This window comes from Amblyomma maculatum, chromosome 9 (assembly GCF_055883805.1).
Source record: "Amblyomma maculatum isolate TAMU_Amacu chromosome 9, ASM5588380v1, whole genome shotgun sequence".
Lineage (NCBI taxonomy): Eukaryota > Metazoa > Arthropoda > Arachnida > Ixodida > Ixodidae > Amblyomma > Amblyomma maculatum.
The window spans coordinates 108,621,932-108,639,566 of record NC_139352.1 but is presented as its reverse complement, the minus strand read 5'-3'; the positions used below and the strand labels follow the sequence as shown (position 1 = coordinate 108,639,566).

Below are 17,635 nucleotides of genomic sequence, written 5' to 3'. Positions count from 1 at the left end.
GGCCATGAAAAGGGAAGCCTCACTCCTAAGATAATAAACATAAATGGTCTCGAAATAAAGAGCAATTCATTTGCAAATTATGTCAATAGCCACTTTGTGAATAGTTTCTTTCCTTGTTCCTACATTGCGAACACTGATACCGAGGTGAGTAGTTTGACTCAAAAACTGGAAAGCATATTTTTAGAGCCAACGGAAGAAATTGAAGTTAATAATATATTCCTGGGAATAAAGAATACCAAGACCTCTGGACATCAATAAGATACAGATTAAGCCAGGAAAACACTTTGCTGACTTGCTTACCCCTGTGCTCACATATATTTGTAACTTGGCGCTTGAGTCTGGAATTTGGTTCATTGCATAGGTCTTGTTGCTGTCAAGTGCACATGCACCATCACAGACTATCGCTGAGCTTCAAGTCACAAGTTAAGAATTGGTCATCAAAGATAGAACATACGGCAGCACCATCATCGTTGGGACGCCACAGGTGCTTGGATATCTGACGCCATCGACCGTGACGTAATCGTTCCTCTGCCCTATAAATTCGGCACCACACCCGTCCATCTTCAGTGGGCACGGCGAAAGCGCTGCGAGCAAGGTGCTCAAAATGCTTCGTCTTTTTCTGGCACAGGTTAGTTATGTTTGCACCATACGAACTGACGATAGGTTTCTTGTTCTCTTGCCGTGCCCACGTACATGTTTAAACTCTGCGTATAACTGCTATTGCTCTTGTATGCTGCTTATTTGTGGTGATATAGAGATGAATCCAGGCCCAACAGTTGAAGAAATGTTCCAGACACTCATTGAGGGGCAGAAAGACATCAGGTCTCGTCTAGAGGCACCAGAAAGGGCACTGGGCAACATTGGGGATTGCCTAAATAACATATACAAATATACAAGAGCTGCAGATGAAAACAGATGAAATTGAAAGCATAAGCATAGCCTTAATTAAGTGGTGTGCAGGATGCGATTACAAGGCATCAAACGAGGCTTGAAGATTTAGAAGATAGAAGCCGGAGGGTGAATATATTTGTTTTTGGCATACAAGAAGATCCTACCGAATCTGAGTCGGAATTGCGCAAAAAAGTTATCGATGATCTTTTTTCTGGTAAACTGGGAGTGCAGTGTTCATCTGTAGCTCGAATTCATAGAATGGGCAAAAATTCTTCAAATCGCCCTGTCATAATGTACTTTCAGGACTACAGAGAGAAACAAGCAGTCTGGAGCAATGTTTCTAAACTAAAGGGAAATAAAATAAGAATCGATAATGACTACTGCGCGGAAACGTTGTGCAAACGCCAGCATCTTTGGCAAAGTGCAAAACTTGAAAAGAAGGCCTGAAGAAAGGTTTCCTTGGTTTATGAGAAGCTCAAGATTGATGGGCGGTGTTATGAATGGGATGCTGTTTTAAACTCTAGAAGATTGATAGAGCAAGGCACCACATCTTCATGGGAAAGTTAACGGCCAGAAACGTTCGAAGTGCGGTTAGTTTCTCTTAATGCAAGAAGCATTGTGAACGAAACTGATAAACTCGAGGAATGCTTGCTCTCTTTGGATCCGCACGTGTGTGTCATAACTGAAACCTGGCTACATGATCAAATCAATGACGAAGACATTGTCCCGCCAGGTTATCGGTTATATCGGCGAGACAGAGGATCTAGAGGGGGTGGTGTTGCTGTTGTTGTTAAATCCTGTGTCAATGGTGACGTCGAAAGCCAGATTGCTGAACATGAGAGCCTTTTTTTGAAAATCAAAGTGAAGGATGCTACATTTCATTTGTGTGCAGTCTGTCGCGCTCCGGATGGAGACGAAAGCTTCTTGAATAAACTGTATGATCGATTGTTTTTGTTACGAAACAAAAATGTGATTGTAACTGGCGACTTTAATTTGCCTTTATTAAATTGGAGCAAGCTTTCTTTTGGATTATCTCATACGAGTGATATTATACATGACATTATGATTGCTCTTGGACTTGATCAAATATTGACTGAATGTACCCGCGAAAGGTCAATTCTTGACCTTCTGTTCATTAGTGAATTGTTTAGAGAAGGAACTCTTACAATTGAACCCGGCATATCTGACCATAAGTTAATTTGTTTTTCCTGGAAGTTTGAAAACGGAAAAACACGTGTGTTGAATGTCGCTACAGTTAAGGAATACAGCAGAGCTGACGATGTTGCCATTATTGATTATATTGATGAAAATCTTGGGATTATCAGTGATGATGTTGAAAGCTCCTGGCAATGGTTCGCTAATGTGCTTAGGCATTGTATCCAAACTTCGTTCCGGACAGAAAAATATTTAAAAAGCGGGAACATCCGTGGATTACTCGTGAAATTATACACATTAAACGCCGACTGAAGAGATGTCGTAAGACGCACGGGGCTTCAACGCCAGTGTTTAACGAAATCAAACAAAACCTATTATCAAAAGTGAGTAGCGCCAGGACTAAGTGTTTTTCGCACACTTTAGCAGAGTTTCTAAAGACTGATCCACAGAAATTTTGGCGGCACTTTAGTAAGCCCAAAGATGAACTTAACAAATTAAAAGTAAGCGACACGATTATTACGGATGCTGCGGAAATAGCTGAGAATTTTAACCAGTTTTTTTATGGCGTGTTTTCAGAATTAGATGAATATGAAACAAAAGCAACGGCTTCACCAGAGAATGGCATTGAAATAACTCGTGAGGGTGTCCTGGACATGCTCTTGGAACTGGACACTAAAAAAACCGCTGGACCCGATTGTCTTCCGAATGTATTTTTGAGGCGATATGCTGAACAAATAACAGGTTTTCTCACAGACATCTTTAAACTGTCATTAGCAAATGGAGAAATTCCTGCAGATTGGAAAATAGCTCGTGTGGTTCCTGTATATAAAAAAGGGGATCGACTGTCAGTTTCAAATTATCGACCTGTTTCTATAACAAGCAGTTGCTGTAAAATGTTGGAGCATATTATTGCCGGCTACCTGCGAAAGTTCCTGAGTGATCATAATCTCTTGTCTGATAATCAGCACGGGTTTAGTCAGGGGTTATCCACATTTACCCAGACTGTTCTATCTGTGCACGAATTTGCGCGTGTGCTTGATATGTCCGGGCAAACAGATGTGGTTTTCTTTGACTTCAGCAAGGCGTTCGATAAGGTGCCACATGGAAAACTTCTGTATAAGATGGAATGTATGGGTGTGCCTTTTTTTATCATCCGATTGATTGAAGCCTATCTTAGAGACAGACGTCAATATGTAAAAATTAATAAGACCCCTTCTAGCGTCCTCAGTGTTCAATCAAGAGTACCGCAGGGAAGTGTGCTTGGGCCATTGTTGTTCTTAATATATGTAAATGATTTAATTAATGTTGTACCTATCGATGTATCTGTAAAGTTATTCGCAGACGACTGCATTGTGTTTAAACAAATTTCATCCGGAAATGACCACAGCTCTGTACAAAAAGCAATTTTCGCCATTGATCAGCGGTGTCTTAAATGGGCTATGGAACTTAATGCTGAAAAAACTGTTCTCTTACGAATAACAAAAAAAGATCTCCCATTTTGCTTCCTTAATTTCTTCACGGCAGTACGATTTTGGAAGTTGAAAAATATAAAGATTTAGGTGTAACTCTTTACAATAGGTTAAAATGGACAGCACATATTACTAATATTTCTACAGCTGCATTACGAAAGCTTTGGGTTTTATGAAGAAAGCTAAAAACTGCCCCGGCATATATAAAAAAACTAGCTTATGAAACTTGCATACGGTCTTCACTTGAATACGCTTCAGTAGTTTGGGACCCATACACGAAAAAAGATTCAATGCTTCTTGAAAAAGTCAACAGGAAAGCTGTTAGGTTTATATTCGGAAAATATAGAAGGGAGGACTCCCCTACACAGTTAATGAATTTACATAACATTCATACACTGGAAACCCGCAGAAAGATTGCCCGATTGACATTCCTCTTTAACAGTTTAACAGGAAAAAATAAACTCAAGCTTCCAGAATGCCTTAAGCGCCCACTAGTAAGAAGGACTCGCGGTGTTAATGAGCATTCACTTACTCCCATTTTTGCCAAAACTAACAGTTTTAAATTCAGTTTTTTCCCTAGAACAGTGGAAGATTGGAATTCGCTACCAGCATCTGTTTTATCCTCACATAATTTTTCTGATGCATTACAACGTCTTTATACCTGCTAATATTGTTTTATGTATATTTTGTATTTTTGTGCTACTAATATTGTATAATTTTATTCTTTTTATTATGTAACAATGTGAATTCACTCCTGATTGGGCCAAGCAATGGCCTGCAGTATTTTCAAATAAACAAATAAATAAATATGAAATTGGCTAGAGTTTCGGTAATTTACAAGGATGGTTAACGCAACTTAGCTTCAAACTATAGACAATTTTGGTACTTCCGGTCTTTGCGAAAGCACTAGAAAAGCTTATTTACATTCGTATAATGAGGTTTGTTGATAAAAACATGTTGTAAATGAATCGCAGTTTGGCTTTAGAACTGGTAGATCAACAGTGACCGCATTGCTAGCAATTAAAGAAAAATATTGCAAAGTATTGAAAAAAACTTTTTCACCCAGGCTTTTTCATAGACTTTAGCAAGGCGTTTGATTGATTAGACCATAATATTCCAATCAAAACGGTATACTCATGTGGGATACGCAGAAAGCCGCTATCATTACTTGAAAGTTATCTCAGTAATGTAACTTCCGAGTTTCTGCCTACCCGCTTTGGTGTGCCGCAAGCTAGTGTGCTGGGATCCTTGATGTTCAGTGTATTCAATAATGATATTATCAACATAGATGACACAGTGCAGTTTATAATATACGCTGATGACACTAGACTGCTTGTCTCTGGCACAGACTTAAACCATGTCTTGACGAATTGTAACGCCACTCTAGATAAATTATCCGTTTGGTGCCGCAGAAATCGACCTAAGTTAAATGCAGCAGAAACTCAAGTAATAATTTTTCGGGCAGAAAAATAAAAGCTTTCACCACAATTATGCGTTATGTTTTCAAATATATGTGATAGACATTGTAGAAGAGCATAAAACATTAGGAGTATATTTTTCGGCTAACTTGAGTTGGGAATCACATATAAATTATCTTTGCAAAAAAACTTTCTTCTGTTGTAGGTGCACTGTGGCGATGTCTCAGTACTCAGCCCTTGAAATGTAGAGTTCAGATTTTTTATGCACTTTTCAATTGCCATTGAACTTACTGCAACTTAGCATCGGCTACGAGGACGAAGACTAATATGGACAAATTAATCGTACTACAAAAAAGAATCGTTCATCTGATTGCTAACCTTGAACGATCATGTCCCACAACAGAAGTTTTCCAAACACACAACGTTATTCGCATCGAGAATCTATATGAATTCCATCTTTTGCAAACAATATATTATTCTTTCACCAATGACACAAATTATTTATCAACGTTAGCACTTTAGAATTGCGGCATACATCGGTGGACACAAGAAACCATAATATATGGACAATGCCGTTTTTTCGTAATAATTACAAATTGCAGTCTTTAATTCATACTCTCCCCGGACTTTCAATATTTTAAAAAACACTGCTGACTATACCATAAAAGAACTAGGGTGCTATTTTGTAAAATTATGAAATGAATATATGTTGCTTTGTTTTGTTTATCTATGCAATATTTCCGTATGTATTGTGTTATCTTTGTGCAAATGGCCGTAGAATATATTATTTAATTGATTTCCATTAAAATAGTTTCTGTTATTTGCTTTGCAGCTCTGTTACTTTTGTATGAAAACTGAATTTCTTTTATGCTTGTGTCTTTCTAATGTTTGTTCTCTTATATATATTGCAAGTTTTCATTATGTTTGTATACAATTATGGTTTAAATTTGGTGTTCACGCTTGCTGTGCACGCCATGCCCTGCAATGGTTTCCTGGAATTATTTAAGCTGCTCTAGAAGCTTTTATCCTGGAAACCTTCTAGAAAAACTTAAAAATAAACATAATTGAATTGAATCTTCATATTTAAGTGAACATTTCAAATGCATGTTTTCGTCATTACGGCTTGGGGTGGGACCAAAATGTACTGTTTAAAGGGCTACTATCAGGATTCTGGACATTTATCTGAATCGCTTAGAAAAAATCGGCCGCTTTACCCGGCTACTTGTTTGCGGTGCAACCGCGCACTAAGTTTGCCCTTTGTTGACCCTTTGTTTCAGTAGTAATTTTATCAATGGTGCTTACTTGGCTTGGTCGCACATGATGAGAAACGACATCTGTCTGCAAGCGTTGAGGTGCCGGCTAGTTGGTAATACATCTGTCTGCGACCGGATCGAGGGAGTGAAAGACGCAAACGCCGACTATTCGGCAAAGAGTATGCTGGTCGCACTATCTGGCTTCGCTGGAGGAAAACCGCAGATGCGAGTGTTGCCATGCGCCCGGCTAGACAAATGGCACACCTACTGCCGTTCGCCCGAAATAATGGGTTGACATCTTTCGCTCAACCATTGTCTCAGCAGATGGTTGCTCAACATGTGCGGCCAAACCAGCTAGGTACCACTGTGAAACTTACTAGGCAATAAAGGGTAAGAAGCAAGCAATTCGAAGTCAACGCAAACGAGCCCTGAGAATGTTTTTTTTTCTTTTTTTTTTATTAAACGGTTAGGATAAAGCTGCGGAGCACTACAGCGGTAGCGTGTCGCGTTCAATTGTTGCTTTATTGCTCACGCTCGAGTTTCTACCAGTCTGTGCGCTTTGAATACTTCTCGTGCTCATCGTGTGCACTGATTAATTCAGTTTTATGGCGCATTCGGTTGGGGGCACGAGAGCAGAGGCGCCGAGCATTGCAGAGCAGTGCAGGAGCACGCCGAGCGAAGGTGTAAATGTCCTCCTACGGGAATACTCTCTGCGTGTCGAGAGCAGCGCGCAATGACCATGTGACCTCACTTCTCTCCCCAGCATTCTCCGCCTGCCCGCAGTGGCGGCAGTTGCAACTCAAGGAGAGACCAACGCTCGATGAAGAACGGCTTGTTTTGTAAGCCTTTTTTTTACAACAGCGCGGCGATTTGCCTCCTCTGGCCCTTTCGGCGCCAGCAGCGACTCTCAAACAGGCATACAGCACCTGAGCAGTGCTTTCTACTCCTGACGCAAATTCGCTTCATTTCGATGAGCTCGCCGAGTTCCGACGCTTTGCAGCCGCCATTTTCAGCGCCGCCGACTCAAGAGAAAACAAATGGCGCGGATATGATGCTTTATGCCATGTGACTTCCTCTACATTCGCTTTAGAAGAGAGAGCAGCTGGGCGTGCATTCGGCTGCTCTCAGCAGAGGAAAAGACCTCCTCCTCTACCATTGAAAGCCAGTGATTCTACTCCTGCTCTCCCACTGAAGGGTGCTTGCTTGTCGGAGAGCACTTACGAAGTGCTCTCGAGTGCACCTGCTCTCCGACTTGAATTCGCCATTAGTAACGTGAATGTATTGATTGCTTAAAAAGCAACGCGGCATCTAATCAAAATGAAAACGGTTATCTTCGCCAGAACAAAAAAAGAATGTTTCATTTTTTCTTGTGTATGTCTGATCTTTCTCCACTGCAGGGCATTCTTTTATGATTAAGCTATGGAATAGTGTCTGACTCCGTGTTTACGTACCTTTTGGCCCTGTTAAATTCAAAAACAGCGAGGCGATACATAATGAATGACAGTGTAACGTGCCCTTCCTTATTCTGTACTTGTCAGAGGGCCACGCAGCGAATACAGGTTTAATGAAATACTGACAAATATCGACAGAATGCTCGCTGCTGCCCAAAGAGCCCGGAACTTTTGAAGTTGCAAAATCGATGGGTATTTTGGGGGGAACGAACAAAATGAGACCTCTAGGCGCCCCAACCAGTGCGAGTACGAAAAAAAGCGTACGCAGAGCACACAGGACACTTTCTCTACACGTTAATTTATCAGTTCCGGCTTAATGCAAGCTTTTGTCAAATTCACCCATTATGTTTGTCATTCTATTTGTCTCTAAAGAAAGGTGTAGCAAACATGCTTTGTGAGGTAAATGCGCACACAAAATGATGGTCATAAAGAGGGAAAACTACATGTAAGTTCAGAAATTAAACAAGGCTTGGAGTGAGAAAGTTTATTTCCGTGTATTCTCTGTTTACGAACTCCCTATAATGAATGCCGCTGCCTAGTTGGTTGATGGTTTGATTTTCGCTCGTGACGAGCATGAAGTGTAAGACTACTTATTAAGCTCTGCTCTATAGAGACTGTATTGAATTTTGACTTACTACTTTGCACCACAACACAATAAATAAATTTAATGTAGGTTCAGGCCTGCACGCGTCCATAAATATTACGGCGCGTCGACACTGAAGTCGCTATCAAGTTTTAGTTCGCCCGAGAAGGCGTACAAAAATTACCTTGACTGCTGCACAATCCACAGTGATGACACAATTGAGAACTTAACCCTATTTTTCAAGCGTTCTTTGGGAGTTTAGCCTCTTTTCGGGAGCTCAAAGCAAATATTTCGTGTTGCACTGCACGGTAGTTAAACCAAATAAAGAAGATTATGATCTCGCTGCGACGAAGCAGGCTACTGTGTTGAATTGCGGAAAATGAAAGTGCCATGTTGTGAACGAGTAGCTTATTTAACAGCAGTTTCAATAAAGACACATATATTCTTACGCTATTTTACAAGCTGCGAGATGGAGCATATACTATGAGTATACTTGAGTAAAGCATTATATTGAAGCGTTAAGCAGTTGTGATTTTTATTAGACGGATGCGCAATTTAATAGATTAAGCTGGCAATACTTGTGTCACTTTAACCATTCTACCAACATGTATGCACATTAGCTCATTACACAGGAAACCATGATAATAAACCGAAGGAAACTTTGGGCGCAGATTCAACTCGACGTCTTCACTTCACTTCACTTTATTAGCTTAAAGACCCCACATTGGGCGTATTACATAAGGGGCGGGAGTACAAACATTGATTGAATATGATTGCCTACGTGATATTTATGAAGTGCATATTTAAACTGCTAACAAACTTGATGGGCTTGTGATGGCATCAACATCGTAGGGAAGGCCATTCCAGCCTTTTGCAGTGCGAAGAAAGAATGATGAAGAAAAAGTGACGATGCGAGCGCGCTGGAATGAAACTATTAGTGGATGGCCGGTGCGATGAGATATGCGAGCTGGCGGTGTGATGTAGGGTGGTTGGCCAAGGGAGCTGTAAAAAAACTTATTTAACAGAGTAAGAGAACCAATACGACGACGATAGGCAAGAGTTGATAAACCTTATTGCCGTTTAAGTGAGGATACACTGATGTCATATGAGTAGGCTGAATGAATGAACCTCGTGGCGCGATTTTGGACAGATTCTAGTGAACTGATGAGATATGCTTGTTGGGGGGTTCAAGATACCAGATGCGTATTCTAGTTTGGGTCGGATGACTGATTGGTAGGCGGGAAGTTTAATACTTTGGAGGGCGGGCCGCAGATGGTGTTTCAAAAAACCCAATGTCGTTTGTGTTTATCTAATCTCTCATATATTCTTTTTTTTTCGTTTTATTTCCACGTTTTATAATCATATTCCTCATTAGGTAACCGTAATCACCTTTCTGCATAAACAAAAGCAGGAGGAATAGATACCTGCAATTGTCATATAACTGCCCGGTTCCTAACGCATGGCCAACGCCACGCTTAAGCTGATGCTGTGCTGCCGCTATGCACTTGACATCCGCAACAATGCAGTCACCAGGGACCCCATGGCGTGTTTTATTGAGAGAGCATCATAAGTGTTATTTTCTATTAAATTCTGCGTTGTCGGCGTCACCGTTATTAGAGACAAACCACGTGCAAGCCTCTGGCAGGTCGTGGATGGGTAGCTGGTGGCAGGCATGGCCGGGAACGTAATATTTCCTGATGTCACCTGGTCACATTTTATTTGGCAGGAGCTGAGAAAACGGGCCCCTCCACTTTCATATGGTTGGGGAGGTCAGAATCAGGCCTTGCATTCTGAATTATTTTAACTTTGATATTGTTTTTAAACGGGCGAGAAACAACAGCGTGAGACATATTCTCAAAGAAACAGTCTAAAACGTGATTTTTTATGGGGCTATACAATTTTGGACATATCAATTTGTATCTGCGACCAATGTTTATAAATGGGAGCACTTAAACCCCATACTATTTCTATAAGAAAAGGAAAATAGGCTACCATAGTGGTAGTGTAAAAATCATGCATCCAATGCAATGTTCACTCCAAGTGCATGAAATTTCAATATCTGAGCTTAATTAGCGTGGGTCCAAGTGTATAGACGGAGTTCAAACGTACACGTTGCCGCTTTGTTATACCTGTAGTCTGGGGAGTTAGTTAAATTCAATTGCACATATACATTATGCGACCAGCGGCGCAGAGAACACGGTCACACCGCTAGCATCAGTCCTTCAAGCTAAGTCAAAACGATTACTGGGCTTTTAGCGGCAGCAGCAACCTAGCATATATGTATTGAAAAATGGAGAGAAACGAAATCCTGGATAATGCGATCTGGCATGATTCAGTTCGCATAAGTGGGGTCATCGATGTTTATATCCATATTTTTAACACGATTCGCGCAATTACGAATGCATAAGGGTGACGATCGCCTCGACTTTTTTCGGGCGTGATGCTGCATTTCTTCTGTTAATGGTATAGAGCGATCGAAGAAACCTACAATTTTTTTTTGTTTTTTTTTTATTAATAAAATAGACTGAATGACGCATTCAATTGCCAAAAAAGGCATTACTCTTCAAAGGGGTGACATTATGTGGCATTCGTAATTGCCCGAAATTACCACAACATTGAGGCAGCAATACTTCAGAACACGCGTGATCTAAATTAATTCAAGCGAAGGTAGTACTCTACTAGCGCAAATGCTTCTACGGTATGAACAAACAATTTCACACTTGTTGCAGTTGCAACAAAGTTATTAATTTATTCCAGGTTATTAAGATTTTGAGGTTAAGCATTATCGTCTCACACTGTCTCCGCTTGGCCACAAACCGTATGAGCACAAGGGAATTCGCTTGCCGGTTAGTGTCACATTTTAAACAAATCTATGAAAAACTTTAGTTTTATCCCATTATTCAAAGATAGAACCACAAGTGGAGGAGGAGGATGTGGAAGAGGAAAGGCAGGGAGGGTAACCTGTAAAAGAAACTGGTTTGCTAGCCTGCACTGGGGGAGGGGGGCAAGTGGATATAAAAGCGGTGTTTAAGAGAGGGATAGGTGAAGTCACTATAGTCACATCAAAGCCATAATACGTCACAACACATCAAGTCAGTCATGGCACGTCACAGAACAGCAAATTCACAGCCTGTCGATGAGACCCGTGATTTTCCTTACGCTGAGTACTGCCTGGGAGGCCTTGACCGCCGACATCGCCGCGGCCAGTGATCTAGAATCTTTATTTCCGTCAGTGGGCGTACATCGCTTCAGTGCATGGCAGAGACTGCCTTTCCGCGCTGTATATGGAGCACTAACGAAGAATGTGGCCTATAGTCTCGTCGCAACCGCACCACAGCCCTTATTAAAGCAGGCTCCTTCTTTTTATATAGCTCAATCGGCGTTCCGCATTTGGAGATCCCCGATGAGCGACGATCGGCTTTTCGATGTTGGCGTTTTTGCTTAGTTCTCATCATCATCAGCCTGACTATACTCACTGCAGGGCGAAGGCCTCTCTCATATTTCCCCAATCAACCCGGTTCTGTGCTAGCTGCATCCACGTCACCTCTGCGAACTTCTTAATCTCATCCGCCCACCTAACTTTCTGCCGCCCCCGGAATTCTCATAACTTAGTTCTTAGTTATGAGAATTCCGTAAACCTGGCTTGAGTGCCCGTAATATTGTGAAATATTTTCTGGATGATAAGCTAAAGTTCTTTATTTTTGCTTTCCCTGAAGGAATGAAATAACGGCTGATTTTTGCGCTTGTGGGTGCGAATAATAAATGTTTCCATTAATAAGGGTGAATAGAAGAGGTGGCAATAGGAAGCCAAAAGTGCGAGAAGAGAAGCGTTTAAGAAGGCTACAAGCAAGTGCAGTACTCGTCACTTGTAATGGCCGAGAGTATGGATCTCCGTGTAGGCTTCGACGGCATGAGTGCATAATTAAGGATCCCAAATTCATGATACCAGGTGGATTTGTGTGGCTCAGGTGTTTAAAGACTCTCGAGCGGTGTGAGAAATAGGATGCACGAGCTGGCGACTCTGCGAAAGACTTGCAAGCGTCCCATTCGGGTGTTGGTCAAGTTTCTCTCTACGCTTCGGCAGAAAATTATTTCAGCGACAGCGCGAAGTATTCGTTTAGGAGAAAACCCTAGAGTCGTCGACTTCGTCGTCGCTGTTGAGAGCGAACCTTCTCTTATTTGTCCAGGCGGTAGTCACATAAAAACAGCTGACTTAGCCCGCGCGCATAATCATACCTGCAACCAGAATCACAAAATACAGCACTTATGTCGTGACTATGCAGTTCCCTATTCGTCTGCGGAGTCGGGACGCCTTACGGAACGTATTCATTGTTTAAACAAGCATATAAATTGTTATATTTCACAACATGACTGAAACGTCATTATGCAAAGCAAAACCTCAGGTATGTGATCTACATTTATTTATTTATTTATTTATTTATTTACAATACCCTCAGGGCCCGTAAAGGCATTGAAGAGGGGAGTGGGTTAACAACAAAACAAAATAAGCATAACCGTATCGTTTACAAGGGTATGAATTTCAAAAATATCTAAAATACAACAATAAATACACAAGATTAGATACAATAAGAAGCAGTGCAAAAGTCCTGTCAGTATACAATATTAGCTAAAGCAGTACGAAAATTTGAGTTATCATTGATGGAAACAATATCTGCGGGAAGGTGGTTCCATTCAGTCGATGTTCGGGGTATGAATGACTGTAAGAAAGCGTGTGTATTACATCTACCGAGGCCGATTTTATGATGATGGTCAATGCGATGGGATACATAGTGAGGTTGAAGAAAGAATTCGTCACTCAGGCTAGGATGATGATAGAGCTTGTGGAACAGGACTAAGCGAGATATTTTGCGACGTGATCCTAATGATGGAAGTTGAAGGACTTCATGGCTGTAATACTTTCGGTTCGGCTGTAATTAGAACAAATGAAACGGACGGAGTTATTTTGAACAAGTTCTATAGCGGTGATTAGTTTTTCATAACCTGGATCCCATACAAATGATGCATACTCTAATTTAGGGCGTATTAGTGTTTTATATAGCAATAACTTTAATGACGATGGAGCTCTCGAAAAGGCACGGCGTAAGTAACCAAGCATGCGGTTAGCGTTGTTAATTACATATTCAATATGGGTTGTCCACGTGAGGTTAGATGAAATAATTATGCCCAGGTACTTATATGAGTTTGTTGATTCCAAAGGAACGTTATTCAAATAGTAAACATGCGAGTCATTAGAAATCCTTGTTACACGCATGCATTTACATTTACTAATATTAAGTTGCATTAACCATTTTTCACACCAGGTAGCAATCGCAGTGAGATCAGTTTGAAGACAGTTAATATCATCAGGGTTTTTAATTTCACGGAAAATAACGCAATCATCGGCAAAGAGGTGCATGTTAGAAGTTATCTCAGAGGGCAGGTCATTTATGTAAATTAAAAAGAGTAAAGGTCCTAGTACGCATCCTTGAGGTACACCGGAGTTCACATCAGAAAGCGAAGAGTTATGACCGTTTACTGATACGAATTGTGAGCGGTTAGTAAGAAAGCATTCAATCCATTTTAAAACGTTTGGTTCAATGTTAAGATGACGAAGTTTGTGAAGCAGCAGTTTATGACAAACCTTGTCGAAAGCCTTAGAAAAATCTAAAAATATGCAATCAGCGAATGAGGATCGATCCAGAATGTGGTGCAGTTTATGGGTGAAAGATAAGAGCTGAGTTTCACATGAGTACGACTTACGAAAACCATGTTGTGCCATTGTAAAGAACGAGTTTGATTCAAGGAATACTGTCACTGCTTTGAAGATTATGTGCTCTAGTAACTTACAGCATGTACTTGTTAGAGAGATGGGACGATAATTGTTGGCGATGTTTTTGCTTCCCGACTTATGAAGAGGAACCACCTTCCCAATCTTCCATTGCGTAGGTAATGTACATGTGTCAAGAGACTGTTTAAAAATCTTTGTTAGTATGATGGAACTATAAGTGGAAGTGTTTTTCAAAAATTTAGCGTTGATAGAATCGAAACCGGGAGAAGAATGATAGTCGAGATTTTCAATAAGTTTTGCAACACCAGCTACGTCTACCAAAATTGGGAACATGGTCGGGTAGTTGTAGTTCTGTGATTCAGGAAAGTGAGGACTAGGAGCGCTTGAAAAATTTTTAACAAATATATCGTTTAAGAAAGATGCACATTGGGTGTTGGAAACCTGTTGGCCAGACGAGTTCTGTAATATAATTAAGTTTTCAGAGGAAGGGTTAACTACGCGCCAGAATTTACGGACGTTAGTTTTCAACATGGAAGGCAAAGTATTGGAAAGAAAATGACGCTTAGCGCTTTTTAGGGCGGAGATGTACTCTGAAGAAGCTAGTTTATAAGCCGTCCAACGTGAATTAGTAGGCGATGCTTTAGCTGCACGATAGAAGCGTTTCTTTCGGTTAGAAAGGCGTCTGATATGGCCGTTGTACCACGGGGCGTGACTATTTGAAATGATGGTGCGGTTTGGAACGTATCTTTCAGTTAAGTCTTTTACCTTGGCTGCAAAACTATCCCAGTTTGTCTGAACAGTACTGTCGTGAAAGTTAGTCAAAAAATTGTCCAGAAAGGCCGATAATTCTCTATTGATAGCTTCAAAGTTGGCTTTTTTGTAATCAAGAATCAATTTGCTTTTTTTGTTCGGCTTAGGGCAATCCAGGCTGAGACTGAAGTTTAGCAACGAGTGATCACTTATACCAGGTAGAAATATAATATCAGAAGCTAAGTTAGGCCGATTAGTTAGAATCAAATCCAGGGTGTTTGCAACATGGTCGGTGGCTCTTGTGGGACGCGATACCAATTGTGTTAGGGAAAAAATAGAACAAACGTCTAGAAATTCTTTGGCTTGGGCTGAAAAGGATAACAAGCTAGGAAAAGGATCGTTCCAAGTAATATTTGGAAAATTAAAATCACCAAGCAAGAATAGGGGGGACGAAGGATATAATGCACAAGCCGCGTTGATGGCGTCATGAAGGTCATTATTAAATGTAGAGGGATATGAAGGGGAGCGATAACATGCACCAAATATCACTTTCACATGACCTAGGGTTACTAGTGACCAGACTATTTCTAGATTAGTGTCTATTTGGATGCGCAATGAGGGAATGTCGATTGAAATAGCAACAAGAACGCCCCCTCCACGGTGGCCATTTCGATCACAACGGTAAATTGTGAAGTCACGCGCATTTTCGAAAATTTCAAAATCTTGTATGTGTGCAGAAAGCCATGTCTCAGTCAAAACGATTATGTTTGCAGAACTAGAGTCGACTGCTGACGATAAGGAATCAAATTTATTAACCACGCTTCTAATATTAGTAAAAAGAACAGAAACGGGAGCTACTCTAAAATGGCTACTACCCCTCACTCTCTCCTATGTTGCGGCTTCAATAAACGAGGTAGCATCGGTATTAACGTTGCTATCGCTTGACTTGGTTTCCTTAACACTGCAAGAAATGGGATCGTAAATGTAGCACTTGTGGTTTAGAAGCAGTTTGTTGTAACGTAATTTAAACTTGGGAGACCCATCCCGACTGTTGCCAAATTCGATTAATTTTTTACGGGCGAGACGGGTAGAGGCCGAGAAGTCTTCACTAACACCAATGTCCTTGTCTTTGAAATCACTACGCATTGCAAGTATCTTTTCTTTTATTTTGTAGTTGCCGAACTTAACAATGATCGGACGGCACTTATTAGGCGCAAAGGAACCTAGGCGATGCGCACGATCAATTGAGTCTGCTGAAAATGGGACTAATGACGAGTTTAGAAGCGATGTTATTTTTGCTTCAGTTTCCTGCCAAGATTCTTTACTGTCTGAAATGCCATGAAAGATTAGATTGTTTCTACGCGATCGGTCTTCTAGTTCATCGAGCCGGGATGGAAATTGGTTATTTTGCGTTGATATTTCATGTACAGAAGACTGAATAGCGGAAAAATCGGCGTCGTACTGCTCGAACACTTTGGTTTTTTCTTCTAGGTCGTCTATTCTTTTGTGAATACTGGCGATTTTAGCTTCCATGTTCTTTTGACTATTCTTGATAGCTCTGATATCAGCCGTCAATTCAACGTGACTTTTGCAGTGAACGAGAGTGAACATCTTTCAGTAAACGAAAAAGAGTGTTCATTTGCTCAGCAGGATCGTCCGGCAATGAGTCGATTTCCGTAAGTGATTCGGATCGCGTATTGGGACCAGGGTTGGACTCACTGTCCCCGGAGCAGAGCAATAACAGCGCCACAGAGAAACACTCGCAAATTGTTTCACAGAACACCCGTGGGCACGGGAACAGTAAAAGGAAGGGGTCGTCGCATTTCTTTGTAAATAATGGAAAGGCTTTACACACCTGCATTGTAGGAGGATGAGCGTAAAACATCATGCTGCAAGCTCTGCCCCCGTGCCCACTGAAGGTGAAACAGACAGGCGGTCCACTTGTATCGGTTGTCGAAGATGATGGCATGGTTGATGCGGCTGGTAGATCGTAGGCGAGCATCACGGCAGGAACTCGGCTGAAGAAGGGCATCGTATCACTTTCGTCTTTGGATGTGCTTGATGTTCCAAGGGGCGTTGTAACATGTGTCGAGCCACAGGATGACGTTGACGGCCAAAACGCGAAAAGCGCAAGTAGAACCTGCATTGTAGGAGGATGAGCGTAAAACATCATGCTGCAAGCTCTGCCCCCGTGCCCACTGAAAGTGAAACAGACAGGCGGTCCACTTGTATCGGTTGTCGAAGATGATGGCATGGTTGATGCGGCTGGTAGATCGTAGGCGAGCATCACGGCAGGAACTCGGCTGAAGAAGGGCATCGTATCACTTTCGTCTTTGGATGTGCTTGATGTTCCAAGGGGCGTTGTAACATGTGTCGAGCCACAGGATGACGTTGACGGCCAAAACGCGAAAAGCGCAAGTAGAACCTGCATTGTAGGAGGATGAGCGTAAAACATCATGCTGCAAGCTCTGCCCCCGTGCCCACTGAAGGTGAAACAGACAGTCGGTCCACTTGTATAGGTTGTCGAAGATGATGGCATGGTTGATGCGGCTGGTAGATCGTAGGCGAGCATCACGGCAGGAACTCGGCTGAAGAAGGGCATCGTATCACTTTCGTCTTTGGATGTGCTTGATGTTCCAAGGGGCGTTGTAACATGTGTCGAGCCACAGGATGACGTTGGCGGCCAAAACGCGAAAAGCGCAAGTAGAACCTGCATTGTAGTAGGATGAGCGTAAAACATCATGCTGCAAGCTCTGCCCCCGTGCCCACTCATAGGAAATTTTCATGACGTGGGAAATGAACAAAAGACGTTCCCATAGTTGGTCGGAAACGCTGCCCTGTGCAATAAGGATATATTATTTCAGGTTGGTTAAAGAA

General features: G+C 41.6%; 1 pseudogene; it reads right to left on the bottom strand.

Annotated features, from left to right (window-relative positions):
* Window positions 1-15,646: 15,646 nt before the first annotated feature.
* On the bottom strand, window positions 15,647-16,944 carry LOC146180114 (uncharacterized; annotated as a pseudogene).
* Window positions 16,945-17,635: the final 691 nt, after the last annotated feature.